Consider the following 12,897-nt stretch of genomic DNA (forward strand, 5'->3'; position numbering starts at 1 on the left):
TTGAGTGATCTGGTCTATTCCAATTTTCCAAAATTATAATGAGTGAAATTAGGACTCAGAGAAGTTGGCAATTTTGTGAACCCATGATCTGGTCTTTCTCAGAAGCACTCTGCAGAGGGTGTGGACTTCACAGTCGTTGTCTGTATGAGGCTCTTTTTCCAAAGTAGAGAAGGAAATGGAAGGTCTAAGTGAACCAACAGAAAAGGGGTACATAACCCACCACAAAAGGGGTACATAACCCACCACCACCTTATTTCTGATTGAGGTAAGGGTGGGGATTTAAGGGTGAAGGTGTTAGAAAAGATACTGAAAACCAGAAAAACAGCCCCAATTATTAATGTTTGAGTAAACATGAGGAGAGATGGTTCTTCCTCCTGCTCTAGATCCCACACACCACAAAGTCGTTCTTAAAGGCCAGTGTGTGTTTCATCTCTTTTGTTGTGTATTTGTTTCTACCGCAGCTGACTTAGTACTTTAAACTATGCACTCATATTTTTGATTACTCCCCATATCACAGAGATTATTAAGTTTACCTACATGAAATTGCCATTTTTGTAGGTCAAAAATTGTTGAATACCAGCTAATTTCATATGGTTCAACCTCAAACATACCTAGAGAATTATTGTTAGTCATTATGAGTTAATGGTAATATTTTCTGATGGAAGCACCTGTAGCAAGGCCTCCACCAAGCTCCCTTCCTTTGGGGGCGCCGACATGGTGGGTGGAAGCTGGGCAGAGCCTTCTCTCTTCCTGGGCCCCACGGAGCCGGAGGTGGGGATAGTTGGTTGTGTTGGTGGCAGCGAAGCCACCAGAGGGAGATCTAGCATTGACTCCTGAATGTGTGGGTGCTTGCCACAGATTCCAATGAAAAACAGTAAATACCTCGTGGCTGCTGGTATTTATTGAGCACTCACTGCACAGTGTAGGGTTTAGACACAATCATATCACTATCATTTTCATTGTTAACATTAATCGAGTTTCTGTGCGCTTCTCAGATGTTCATTCATGCTTACCACAATTCTATCAGCAAGATGTTATTACTTCTACGTTTATAGAGGTTTACAGAGGTTAAGTGATTTTACAAATGAGGAAAAATAAAAGAGATTTTTATGTACAGGCTCAGCCCTCCATTAAAGTCCTCTTTTCTTCCTCCTTTTTTCTCTTTTCCTACTGCGAATCTAAAGGGGAAAAAAAATCCTTACTTTAGAAAAAAAAGTAAAGACTATTTCACTTTGTGTCAACTATTCATTAGTATATGGGGGGGGCAGGGAGCAGAACAAAAAGGGAAAGAAGAGAAGAGAAAGGAAAAGAAAGAAAAGNTTTTACAAATGAGGAAAAATAAAAGAGATTTTTATGTACAGGCTCAGCCCTCCATTAAAGTTCTCTTTTCTTCCTCCTTTTTTCTCTTTTCCTACTGCGAATCTAAAGGGGAAAAAAAATCCTTACTTTAGAAAAAAAAGGAAAGACTATTTCACTTTGTGTCAACTATTCATTAGTATATGGGGGGGGGCAGGGAGCAGAACAAAAAGGGAAAGAAGAGAAGAGAAAGGAAAAGAAAGAAAAGAAAAAGAGCTGAGGCTTATGCCCATGAAGTCCCCAAACTTTCCAATGCTGCCTGCTCACTGCTAAGGCAACACCCCGTCCTGCTAGCCGCCAGCCCTGCTCCCGCACATTTCTCAGGCTACTGTTTCTATGACTCCTTTTCCTTCCCCATGCTTGCCCTAGGTGGCTCTTTAATCTTGGTTTCATGCTTACTCTTATTCAGAGGGTTGGGGGGCAGAGTGACAACAGGAGGATGCCTGGAATCTCTATAACACCCAAAGGTGGCCACTACACTTACTTCCGTAGCCCTTTACAGTATTGTACAGAGGACAGTGCACAGCGATTCAGAGCAAGAAGGTTCAAGGCATACAGCCTTGTACTGGCTCTGTGGCCTTCGTTAACTCACTTAACCTCATTCATAAAATGGATGTAATAAATGTAATAATTTATACTTCTTAGGATTGTTGTGGAGATTTAATTAGACCACGCGTACTTAGCCCAGTTCTTGGCAGGAAACTTCAGTTCATGTTGACTAATATTGCTGTTTTCTATAATCTCACAACCCTGTGGGGTAGGCATCCACATAGAACTTGGTGTGGCTTCACGATCTGTAGAGTGTCTGTAGTTAACAGAAGAAGAAACTTGAGTTCCAGAGAAGCTAAGGGACTTGCTAAAGGTCCACAGTTAGTTTTACAACTAAAAAATATTTTCAAAAATAGTTTCTGGTTTTTGGTAGGTGAGACTGATATTATTTTCAAATACATTACAGGATGTACACACCAGTGTCAACCCTCTTCACACAAGTGCTAAAGGCCTCTAACAGCCATCGGAGGGCCGGCCCGTGGCTCACTCGGGAGAGTGCGGTGCTGATAACACCAAGGCCACGGGTTCGGATCCCACATAGGGATGGCCGGTTCGCTCACTGGCTGAGTGTGGTGCTGACAACCCCAAATCAAGGGTTAAAAACCCCTTTCCGGGTCTTTTTTTAAAAAAAAAAAAAAAAAAAAAAGATAACAGCCATCGGAAAAGCCCTGGTGTTGGTCAGTCCAGGAACAAAAACAATGCTGTCACGCCTCCACCCTAAATTTATGGGAGCCTTGAAGTTGGCTTTAGTTAAACATTGTAATGTGACTCTCAACAATCAAGAATATTTTCTTTATGCTTTGGTTGTTTTTAAAAGGACATGGGAGAATTTATGGGGAACTGGGGGCATGGCTAGAAGTGGGGGAAGGAAAGAGAAAAAGGAAAGCTTAGTGGAAAACTGAGACCTGAGCCCATAAGACCTTGGGCCAGAGATTTGAATTCTGGGCTTCATTGTCCTTATTTCCAAGATTAGCAACCTGGATTCTACTTCCAAAGTCCTGTGATTCTATGAATATCTTCTTTCTAACATCATCCCTCAGATCTTTCCACGTTCTGTTTAGATATCACACAATGTTTTCTATGCGTAGTACCACTTGAAGAGTCTGAGAGTTGTTAGTGTTTTCCTTTCAGTAACTCTATTAATGTAACTTAAAATGCCAGTTTATTTATTTATTTTTTTCCTTTTTGTCTTTTTTTTTTCGTGTCCGGCAACGGATCGCAACCCTCAGTGTCGCGCCCGTACCGGACCGGGACCAGCAACGGGATTGCAACCCTCGGTGTTGTGCCCACACCTCGCTCAGCCAGTGAGCGGGAACCGGTCTGTATGTGGGATCCGAACCCTCGGCGGGAGCACCGCCACACTCCCAAGCGGTGCACTGTAGCAATGCGCCACCGGGCCAGCCCAAAATGCCAGTTTAATAATTACACTAGGTTCAGTCGTTAACTAAAGAGGTGGGCTGATCATGTAGCCCACTCTACAGATTTTGGCTTACCCTGGGTGAAATGGAGAGCCATCCCATGGTCTTGACTGGAGAGTGACGTGCTCCAACTTCTGGTTGACAAGGATCGCTGGGGTTACTGTGTTGACAATAAACTACAGGGAGGCAAGAAGAGAATGAAGGAGACCCATTAAAAGGTTACTGTAGAGACCCAAGCAGGAGGTATGGTGGCTCAGACCAGTGTGGTGGCAGTAGAGGAGGTGACTATGGGTATATTTTGAAGATTTAGCTGACTCCAGTGAGCAACTGGAGAGATAGGGTTGCCATCGGCTGAGGCGGGGTGGGGGGTAGGGGGTGCTGAGGGTGAAGTAGATTTGGCAGGGGAAATGAGGAGTACAGTTTTGCACACGTTGAGTTTGAAATGTATTAGACACACAAATGAGAGGTGGAATACATAGTTGAATGTAAAAGTCTAGAGTTCCAAAGAGAAATCTGAGCTGGAGACAAAGTCGAGAGTCCTCAGCACATAGAGATGAGATTTAAAGCTCAGAGAGGAGTGAGTGTAGTTAGAGAAGAGGATCAAGGATTAAACTCTAAGACACTCCAGATAAAAGGTCACGGAGAAGAGGAGGAACCAGCAAAGGGGACTGAGAAAGAGGAACCAGTTAGGTGGGAGGAAAACCATGAGAAGGCAGATTCGAGAAGCTAAATGAAGAAAGTGATTTAGAGAAGAGAGAGTTCTCAACCATGTTAAATGATAGGATTAATCAAATAAGAAGAGGCCAGATAATTGAATGTTGGGATTAGCAACGTGGAGAGACTAATCCTGACAAGAGTAAATTCAGTAGTTTGGAATGGGTTTTAAACAGAAGGGGAAAAGAAGAATTAGAGACAGAATATAGACAATCTTTCAAGGAGCTTTGCTACAAAGAAGAGCTAGAAATGGGATGAAAACGAAGAAGGTTTTTTAGGATGGGTAAAATTACATGTTTGAAGTGATCTTTGCGTATTTGTTTACTTGTTTATTGTCTGTCTCCTCCTACTAGAATTCATAAGCTCTGGCAGCAGGACTCTGTCTCCCTCACTACTGTATTCTCAGTGCCTGGCACATAGTAGAGCCTCAATTAATATTTGTTGGATGGGTGAATGATGCACTTTGATATCATACCTGCTGTAATTGAAAACTGGAAGATACTGAATCTTAAAAGTTTTAAACAAGAGATTTATACCTCATAAGAAACGCTGACGGTACTGTATCTTTGCTTTCTCCTCAAAGGTCTCCATCTTAAAGTAGAACAATGAGACTGCATGACACACCTCTGTGTTATTGGGGTCCCCAAAGAAGCAGAACCCCAAATGGGATTAGACATGTAAGAGATTTACTGTGGGAATGTTAGTGAAGGATGAAGGGGAGGAAGGCACACACAGTGTGGACAGCCTTCCACAGCAATGCGGATCTGACCCCGTGAGAAGGGGAAGGAGGGGGTGGGTGGGTGAGTCTGAGGCCGCAGTGCAGTTCTAAGAGATCTTTGAGTGGGCAGTTCTTGAGTAAAAGTTGCCCATGAAAGAAGTTCTGCATCGTGCAGGAATGGGCCTGCTCGGTCAGGCTGGGAGCAGCCTGAAGGGAGTGTGGCTTCGTAGTGTGGGGTGGACCCACAGGTCTGCAGCTGGGGCCTTGGGCAGTTCTGCTCTCACAGCAGCAGAGCTGAGCATTTTCATGGCTGCCCCGGCCCTCCCATCATGCAGATCTACTCCTCCACGCAGGTTTGGGAGCACCTCGTCCTCTCTTCCTGAAACTTTAGAAGAGGAATGTTAATGGGAAAAACTACAGCCCTGTAGCTGCAGTTCGTCTCAGGGACGCAGCCTTCCTTCTGTCCCTGCCCATTCTGAATTCCCCTCACCCTCAACTCTCAGGTTGGCAGCTCTCAGTGGCTTCCCTTGTGGTGTGACCCAAACCATCCTTCCTGAGGGCCTGAGTTCTTGTCCTTTTGAGACTGGGAGTTGCTACATAAGTCCATGCACAGTAACAGTGGGACAAGGGAGCATCAGGAGGTGCCCAACTGCATTACCTAGGTTTCCCATAAATTCTTCCCATGTGTAAGCACAGCCTATGTCTTCCTGCTGACCAGGGTCAATTACTCCTGCCACAGTGGGGACTCTTCTGCTCACCTGCTGGTCCCTAGACACAGGAGTCTACAGTGCTGTGGCAATAGTTGCAGCTTCTAATTCAATAGCCCTTGGAAAAAGTGTACCCTCTTCAGAGACCAGGACCTCCAACTCTGCAGAGCCCAGAATTGTAGGGATGGGAAGTACAAAACCCTCCTGTGAGTCACTGTGAGTGATGGTAAGCAGAGCCACTCCTGCTTCCACCCCTTGGTTCCCAGACCAATATGTTCTTTCTATGGGGGACACAGCTCCATAGAGACATCTCTGATTGAATGCATATTCCTCATCCTGAAGAATGGCACTCTGTGCTTGCATGGTGTTGCCTCTGACCTGGTGCTTTAACTGTGCCTTTAGAAGACCATTCTATTGCATCCAGCTGCTTCTGGATGGTGTAATATATGATATGGCCAGTGGATCCCATGGTCATGTGCCCAGTCCTATACCTCCTTTGTTATAGGTGGGTCCCCTGGGCAGATGCCATATAGTATTCCATGCCTGTAGATCAGTCATTCAGTAAGACCCCAGAGAGTGATACTAGCTGAGGCTCTTCAGGAAGAAAGGCAAACACCTACTCAGAATAGATATCTATACCTTTGAGGATGAACCATTGACCCTTCAGGAAGGAAGGTGCCCAATGTAATAGACTTGCCAAAAAGGGACGAGTTGTCTTTCTCAAGGAATAGTCCCATAATGAGGGCTCATCATTGGTCTCTTTTGCTGACAGTTGGACATTCAAAGTAAGCAATGGCTAAATCAGCCTTGAAAAGTGAGAGTTCATGCCATTGGGACCATACATAGACTCCGTGTCTGCCACCATAACTGCTCAGTTCATGTGCCCATTGCACCAGTTGGGGGTGGCTGATGACAAAGGCTGACTAATGTCACCTGGCTAACTCATTGTGTTTACTTGGTTGATCTGTACCTCTTCCATGGAAGATGCTTTCTGCTGATTGTTAACATGTGGCACAAAAATCATCTTCCATCCCATTCCCATGCTTAGTACCACTTGAAGAGTCTGAGAGTTGTTAGTGTTTTCCTTTCAGTAACTCTATTAATGTAACTCTTAAAATGCGTAGGTCCATCCGCATGCCTCTATTCCTACTTTATGACTTAATGGATGTGACAGAACCCAGTGCATAATGGGCAGTTCTGGGGGCATGATTACTTGGTGCACCATGGTCAAGCATTCTCTCTCTATCAGAGCCCAGTGAAATGTGAGAAAGGGGCTGGCATACCTCCAGGGATCAAGTCAATTTAGACCCTATATCCAACAGTCCTTGAAATGACTGGGCATTCTACTTTTCCTGATTTACAGTCACCTGAGTAAATGGCCAAGGTCTCTTTGAGGAATGGGGCTGCAAGAATTATTACAGTGTATTTGTTGTGGTGTTGCAGGGTCCATCCTTCTAGGGACCTGGCTGCTTCTTCAATCAATGGGCTCCAGACATGAAAATCAGCTCAACAATGGGAACTTTGAAGGGATTGTGGCTTTTTATTGGAGTGACCTCCACCAGCCTCCTCCTCCTCCATTCTTACCTTTTTCTGGTGCAGATATTATGCTGCATCCTCTTGACTACCCATCATCACTTTTGCCCCTAGGGACACGATGTTCTATTAACATCTCACAACTCCCTTCAGGTCAAGACCCTTTGGCTGCCCCCTCTGATCTTGATCTTGCTAGTTATTATGGTAATTGTGGCCTCCTGGCTCATGATACTTAAGTGCCACCTTTACTCTGGGGCCTCATAATCCCCACGGATATTAACGAGCCCAGCTCTGTCACTACCACAATTTGCACTGAGCTGCAGAGGAGAGCCACCACCAAACTTCTTAGGGATGTTAATGCCCCTCTCAAGTCCTGAAGGCCTTGGTGAATGGTGTGTCCTCTGGGTCCTCATTGGTCCATTTTTCTCACCTTCTTTATTCTTTCCTCTACCATTTGCCAGGGCAACTAAGCAATTCCACTTTGCTCAGTTTTGGCTATCATTTTTCCAGGCTTGTAAGAGCCACCCTAGCAGTGAATCTGACCCATTCTCTGGGTTCTTAGGGTGTTAAATCCCATGTCCCAACAAAAGTGTCCCCTAGTCAATGAATTCTTTCTTTTCTAGTCTTATACTCTGGCCTCCTTGATGAAGTACTCTCAAATCTGATCCCAGGGTTACTACCTGTCTCCTGCTGGTACATGCTAGCTAGTTCTCAGAGATCCTTTGATCTCTTTCCTCCCTATCAGGTCCAGCACATCCCCATCTTGATTACACTGAGTTTTAACCCTACTTATTGGCTTTGCAGCCAGTCGAGGAGCTAGGGGCAGCTCTTGAGAAAGCACCTGGTGCCTTGCTGGGGAAATATCACTGCTGTGTCTTCCAGCAAGATGAATGTGTTAGCTTTTACTATGAAATGGTGGGGCAGCCCTGCAAGCTTGGAGGGCTCAGGGGGCTCTGCCAAGCCAACATTCTGAGGGGCCTCCATTCAGATGTCCCCATCCCACATTCAGAGTCTCAGATTTTTCCAAACAGGGCTCTGACCTCAGCATAACAGACTTGTCTTAGCTGAGCATTTCAACATCTCCAGAGCTGCATGAATATCAGACCCTCCATCCACTGCTCAGCTGTGTCTGTCCTTCACTGCAAGAGATAAGGGCCCCTTTGCAAGTTATAAAAGAAGTTCTCTGGCCCTCGCACTGAGTCTTTACTGCTTGTTATCCTTTCGCAGGGCGTCAATGCGACTTAGCAGTAACCAGCCAACTCTGCTGTCCTTGTCAGTATTGTTCCCCCATGTCTCTCAAGTGCCGGGAACACTGCACTTGCCACAGCGTTCTCCTCCACCAGGACATTTTCCCAGATCACCACTGATGAAATCTTCAGCAATTGTGCCACCACCTTGAGCCAAGGATTATCCCTCCCCAAATACCACTCACGAGAGCATCCTCTGAGTCTGCTGGGCAATGAGCCAGTCTCCAAATCCCGTCTTACCTCTTGTTTTCTCAGCCCACTGCCGGCCCCACTTGAGTTAGTTCGGGTTCTCTGAGAAGCAGAAACCAAGATGAGATTAGAAATACATGAAATGTATTGGGGGAACACTTGTGAAGGATAAAGGAGAAGGAGGCAGGATAGGCAGGGAGAGCCTTCAGACCCCATGCGGGTCTGATGTCTGAGGAAGAGGGGTCAGGGAGGAGGGTGGGTGAGTCTCAGGCTTCGGTCACAATAATGGTTGGGGAGTCCTTGAGCCAAAGTCGCTCGTTAAAGAAGTCCTGAGTTTTGCAGGAATGGGCCTGTTTAGCAGCCCTCCTTGCTAAGTAATTGGCTGGGAGCAGCCTGCAGGAAGGGTGGCCTCCCGGGGTGTGGGGGTGGATCCAGGTCTGTAGTGGGGCCAGTCAATGACGCTCCCACAGCAGGACATCTGAGTGATGCATCTTCATGACCACAACCTCCCACCAGGTCCCCTCAATTCTACTGACATCACTATTGTTTGTATATCTTGTGAGTCACAGAATAAGGAGGCTAGAATTAACTTCAGAGATGATTTCATTCGATGTCTTCATTTTAAAGAGAGACTCAGAAATCTTAAATAAACTTTCCCAAGGTACAGGATTTTTACTTTGTGTGAAGATATTCCATACATTGCAGCACACTTGGCATTAGCCCCAGGGACTAGAACTCAGTATTTCCCTCCCCACATTGTGACAAATAAAACTGCTCCGCTGCTACCCCATGTCTAAAACGCCCTTGGAGGCAGTAAAGTCCCAAGGAGTACCATTCACTGATATCAGAACTAATATCCAGATATGACCCCTGTACTATGTACTTTCATAACATCAAGGCCATTCTAGGCAATTCTGTGATAGTTCAAATTGCCTTCTTGTTATCTTTACATGAGTGGATAAAAGGTTCCTCAACATCAATCATTCCCTTCTAAATAAATATCTTTCTGTGGGTAGTTGTTCAAGCTAAAAACCTGAGTACCGGCCTCTATTCTCTTTTTCTTACTCCCCACATCCAATCCATGAGCAAATTCAGTTGGCTCTCACTCCAAAATATAAGGAACATCTGCCTACTTCTCTCCATGTCTATGGTTAGCATGCTTGTTCAAGCCACCATCATCTCTCACTTACACCACTCTGACAGCCTCCTCCTACCTGTGTCCCCTGCTTCCTTTACATACAGCAGCCGAAGAATATTTTTAAAACGTAAATCAGATTATATCACACACTTGTTTAAACCCTTGCTGCCCTTAAAATAAAATCCTCGTTCTTTCTTTCATTTTTGCTGCTGGCTGGTACAGGGATTGAACCCTGGTGTTATCAGTACCATGCTCTAACCAACTGAGTAACTGGCCAGCCAAAATCCTCATTCTTTACTAAGCCTTGCAAGGCCTTTCATGATCTAGCCCCGGCCTACCTTGCTGATCTGGGATCATACCACTGCCCCACTCAGTCATTCATATATTCCAGCTCCACTGACTCTTGCTCTGTCCTTTAAATATGCCAAGTTCACTCCCTAAGCCCAGTGCTATTCACTCTCACTGGAAAATTCTCCCCAGATCCTCTCTCAACTGGCTCTTTGATTCAGGTCTCGGTTTAAAAGTCATCTCTCAAGGAGGCCTTCTCTGACACCCAAACTAAAACAGCCTCCCCGCCACTATCTTCTAACATGATACCCTGTTTTATTTTCTTCATCTCACTTACCATCATCTGACATTATTTTATTTCTTGTCTCCCCCATCTAGTGTGTAAGCTTCATCAGAGAAGGAGCTCTGTCTGTTTTGTTCACAGCTGCATTGCTAGCACTTATCCCAGCTTGGCACAGAGCGGGTTCTCAAAAATGTGTGCAAATGAATGAATAGTACCTTGATGTACACCATCTCTGTATATCTAACATCATTGCAGATGTTGATTTTTGACTTAGATTTTTTTGGCTTTCGATATACAGCATCTCAAATGCTGGGGTTGGTTGTCTCATACACTGTCAGTTGTGAGTATTGACTTCCACTCTCAACTGATGGACAATATTTGCTATTTGACAATGGAGCACGTGTAATTTCAAAAGAGAATTTTTATAGACAAACAATTGAGGGGTTCTTACACTCTGATAACTGCTATCCTAACTACTGGATTGGGGGGCTGATTCTTCTTTGCTAGCCCTCTAAATTCAGTAAACACCTCCTTTCCGCATCACATATCTACAAGCTGCCATCTCTAACAGAGAAGTAAGAATGTTCTTTGAAAAAACAATGTGGTGGGGGGAAGAAGATATAACAACTACAATCCTTTGAAGTTGTTACAACAAGCAAACGGAAAGAACATTGTTGGGTGGAAGTGGGGAGAGGGAAGAGGGAGGGAGGTTTCGGTGATGAGCCATAATAATCAACCACATTGTATATCGACAAAATAAAAATTCAAAAAAAAAAAGAAAAAACAATTTGGTTATGTCTGAACATTTTTTGCATATATTTCCAACAACTTCAAACTAAATTCTGCATACATAAGTAGTAGAAGATAAAATACAGCTATCCTGGAACTCAAAAACAAAAGGCTGGTCCATGAATAGAAAAAATTTCTTGCTTCAACTTGTGGAGTGTTAAGAAGGCACTCAGGGGATGTCTTTTTGCAGCATTGATTGATACCCAAAGAAGAGTCTTGCTGATGGAATTCTACCCAGAATAAGAGAAAAGAGAAGTTTTTCTAAGAATTCTGGCTATCCTAGACATTTCTGCTTTTATTTCCCCAAGGAATGCAAACCATCTTCTTTTACTTTTTAAAAATTTTTTATCATTTAATCCATTTGCATGGCACTCTAACAAAGAATTTGGACAACACATTCCAAAGCAGAACTATGGGAAGCAAGGCCATTTGTTCTCAAAATTCAGTGTCCAGCAGTGTCTTGCACCTACTGGAAAATCAGTAAGTATATTAAACAGACCGCAGAGGCCTGAAAGGGTCCTGAAAGGAGACAGAGCCCCAGTTCCCAATGGTTCAGTCATGAGGTTCATTTCTAAGATTACTAAGAATGTTCGTGAAAAAGTGGGGGGCTGAGATGGTAATGAATAAATCCTAAAATAGCAATGCTGAGATGTCTAAAACATATACGAGTTGAGGATTCCATGCACAGACACTCAGGAACTTTCTCAGGCAGAGACTAAGAGTATCACTGTCAGAAGCACACTATGAGACAGCCTTAAAGACAGTGGGCAGGTTTACTCCAGATGAAGCAGTCATTTACTTTTCTAACTGTTCTTTGCACACTGCATCTGTAAAATGGAAGTTGTTACTCATGCCTGTCCCTATCTCCCCTGAGGGGTAGGGTTTCCAGACTCTTGAAACTCTGAGGTGGTGTTTTCATTGTTGCCAGGTGGGGACCAAGGGCAAAAAGCAGTTGTCCAAGTGATTAGGTCTAGATTAAGGAGAGCTTTATGGGCCCAGGCTGAGACCTTGAATCCTATCCTTTGGCAGATCAGCAAACTCCGCAGTTCTCGGAGGGCAGGGATAATTGATTCTCTTGCTACTGGCTGTAAGAGTAAAGCAGCAGCTGGGGGTTGCAACTGTTGGGGCAGATCAATTTCAAAAGAGGCCTGGTTAGAGGAAACCTGTTGCAGGAGCTAGGTTAGGAGACAAAGGCGTGGGTGACCGCGGCAATTCCCCGTGGGAGGAACCTGGGCGACAGTTTGCCTGAGCCTAAAAGGGTGATAGTCACACCCTGGCCCTTGGCCCTGACTTTATCAGTCACAGCTACAGCAGCAACTGTCTTGCCTGAGCAAGAGTGGATACAAAAGAATGGAAGGCATCCCCTCCCTGGTGTGCGAACGAGCCCTGCCCCTCTCTCCGTGCAGCTCTCGCCAGCCCTGTCTTCGCCGCTGCCTCCTGGGCACAGCCGGTCACCTCCCCAGCCTCCCTCGCTTACGTGTGGTCGGGTGACTGAGCTCCACGCTGCAGCCTCTCAGGCCTGGCCCCCAAACCTCCCTTGCACAGCCCTCTCTCTCTCCTCGCCCCTGGCCGAATGGAGACAACTTTGGGGAGCTAGGGGACTACTGAGCGTTGGGGTGCAGGGTGCCTGGGCACCGCCGCTCACCCGCATCGGGCTCTGCCCTGGAGACTAGGATTGTGGGATCCCCGCAACAGTTAACATGCCCTGAATGGCGCGCTTTCAGAACAGCAACGGCTAGAAACCCCTTTGCCTGAAAGAGCCTCACGATGTCTCCCTGATAGAGCCGCGGGCCTGGGAGACGTGGATCCCCGGCCACAGGGCTTCCCGGCCATGCGCCGTGCGAGCGGCAGCCCGTCCCCCAGGCGGACGCTGCAAGAGCCTTTGCACGCGTTGCCCCTGCCTGTCCCCTCACACCCTGGGGTGTGCCCGTGTGTCTGTGTTTGCTTGTTTGGTTTTTAAACTCTGTG

The sequence above is a fragment of the Galeopterus variegatus genome, unplaced genomic scaffold (assembly GCF_000696425.1).
Source record: "Galeopterus variegatus unplaced genomic scaffold, G_variegatus-3.0.2 Scaffold771, whole genome shotgun sequence".
In the NCBI taxonomy this organism is placed as follows: domain Eukaryota; kingdom Metazoa; phylum Chordata; class Mammalia; order Dermoptera; family Cynocephalidae; genus Galeopterus; species Galeopterus variegatus.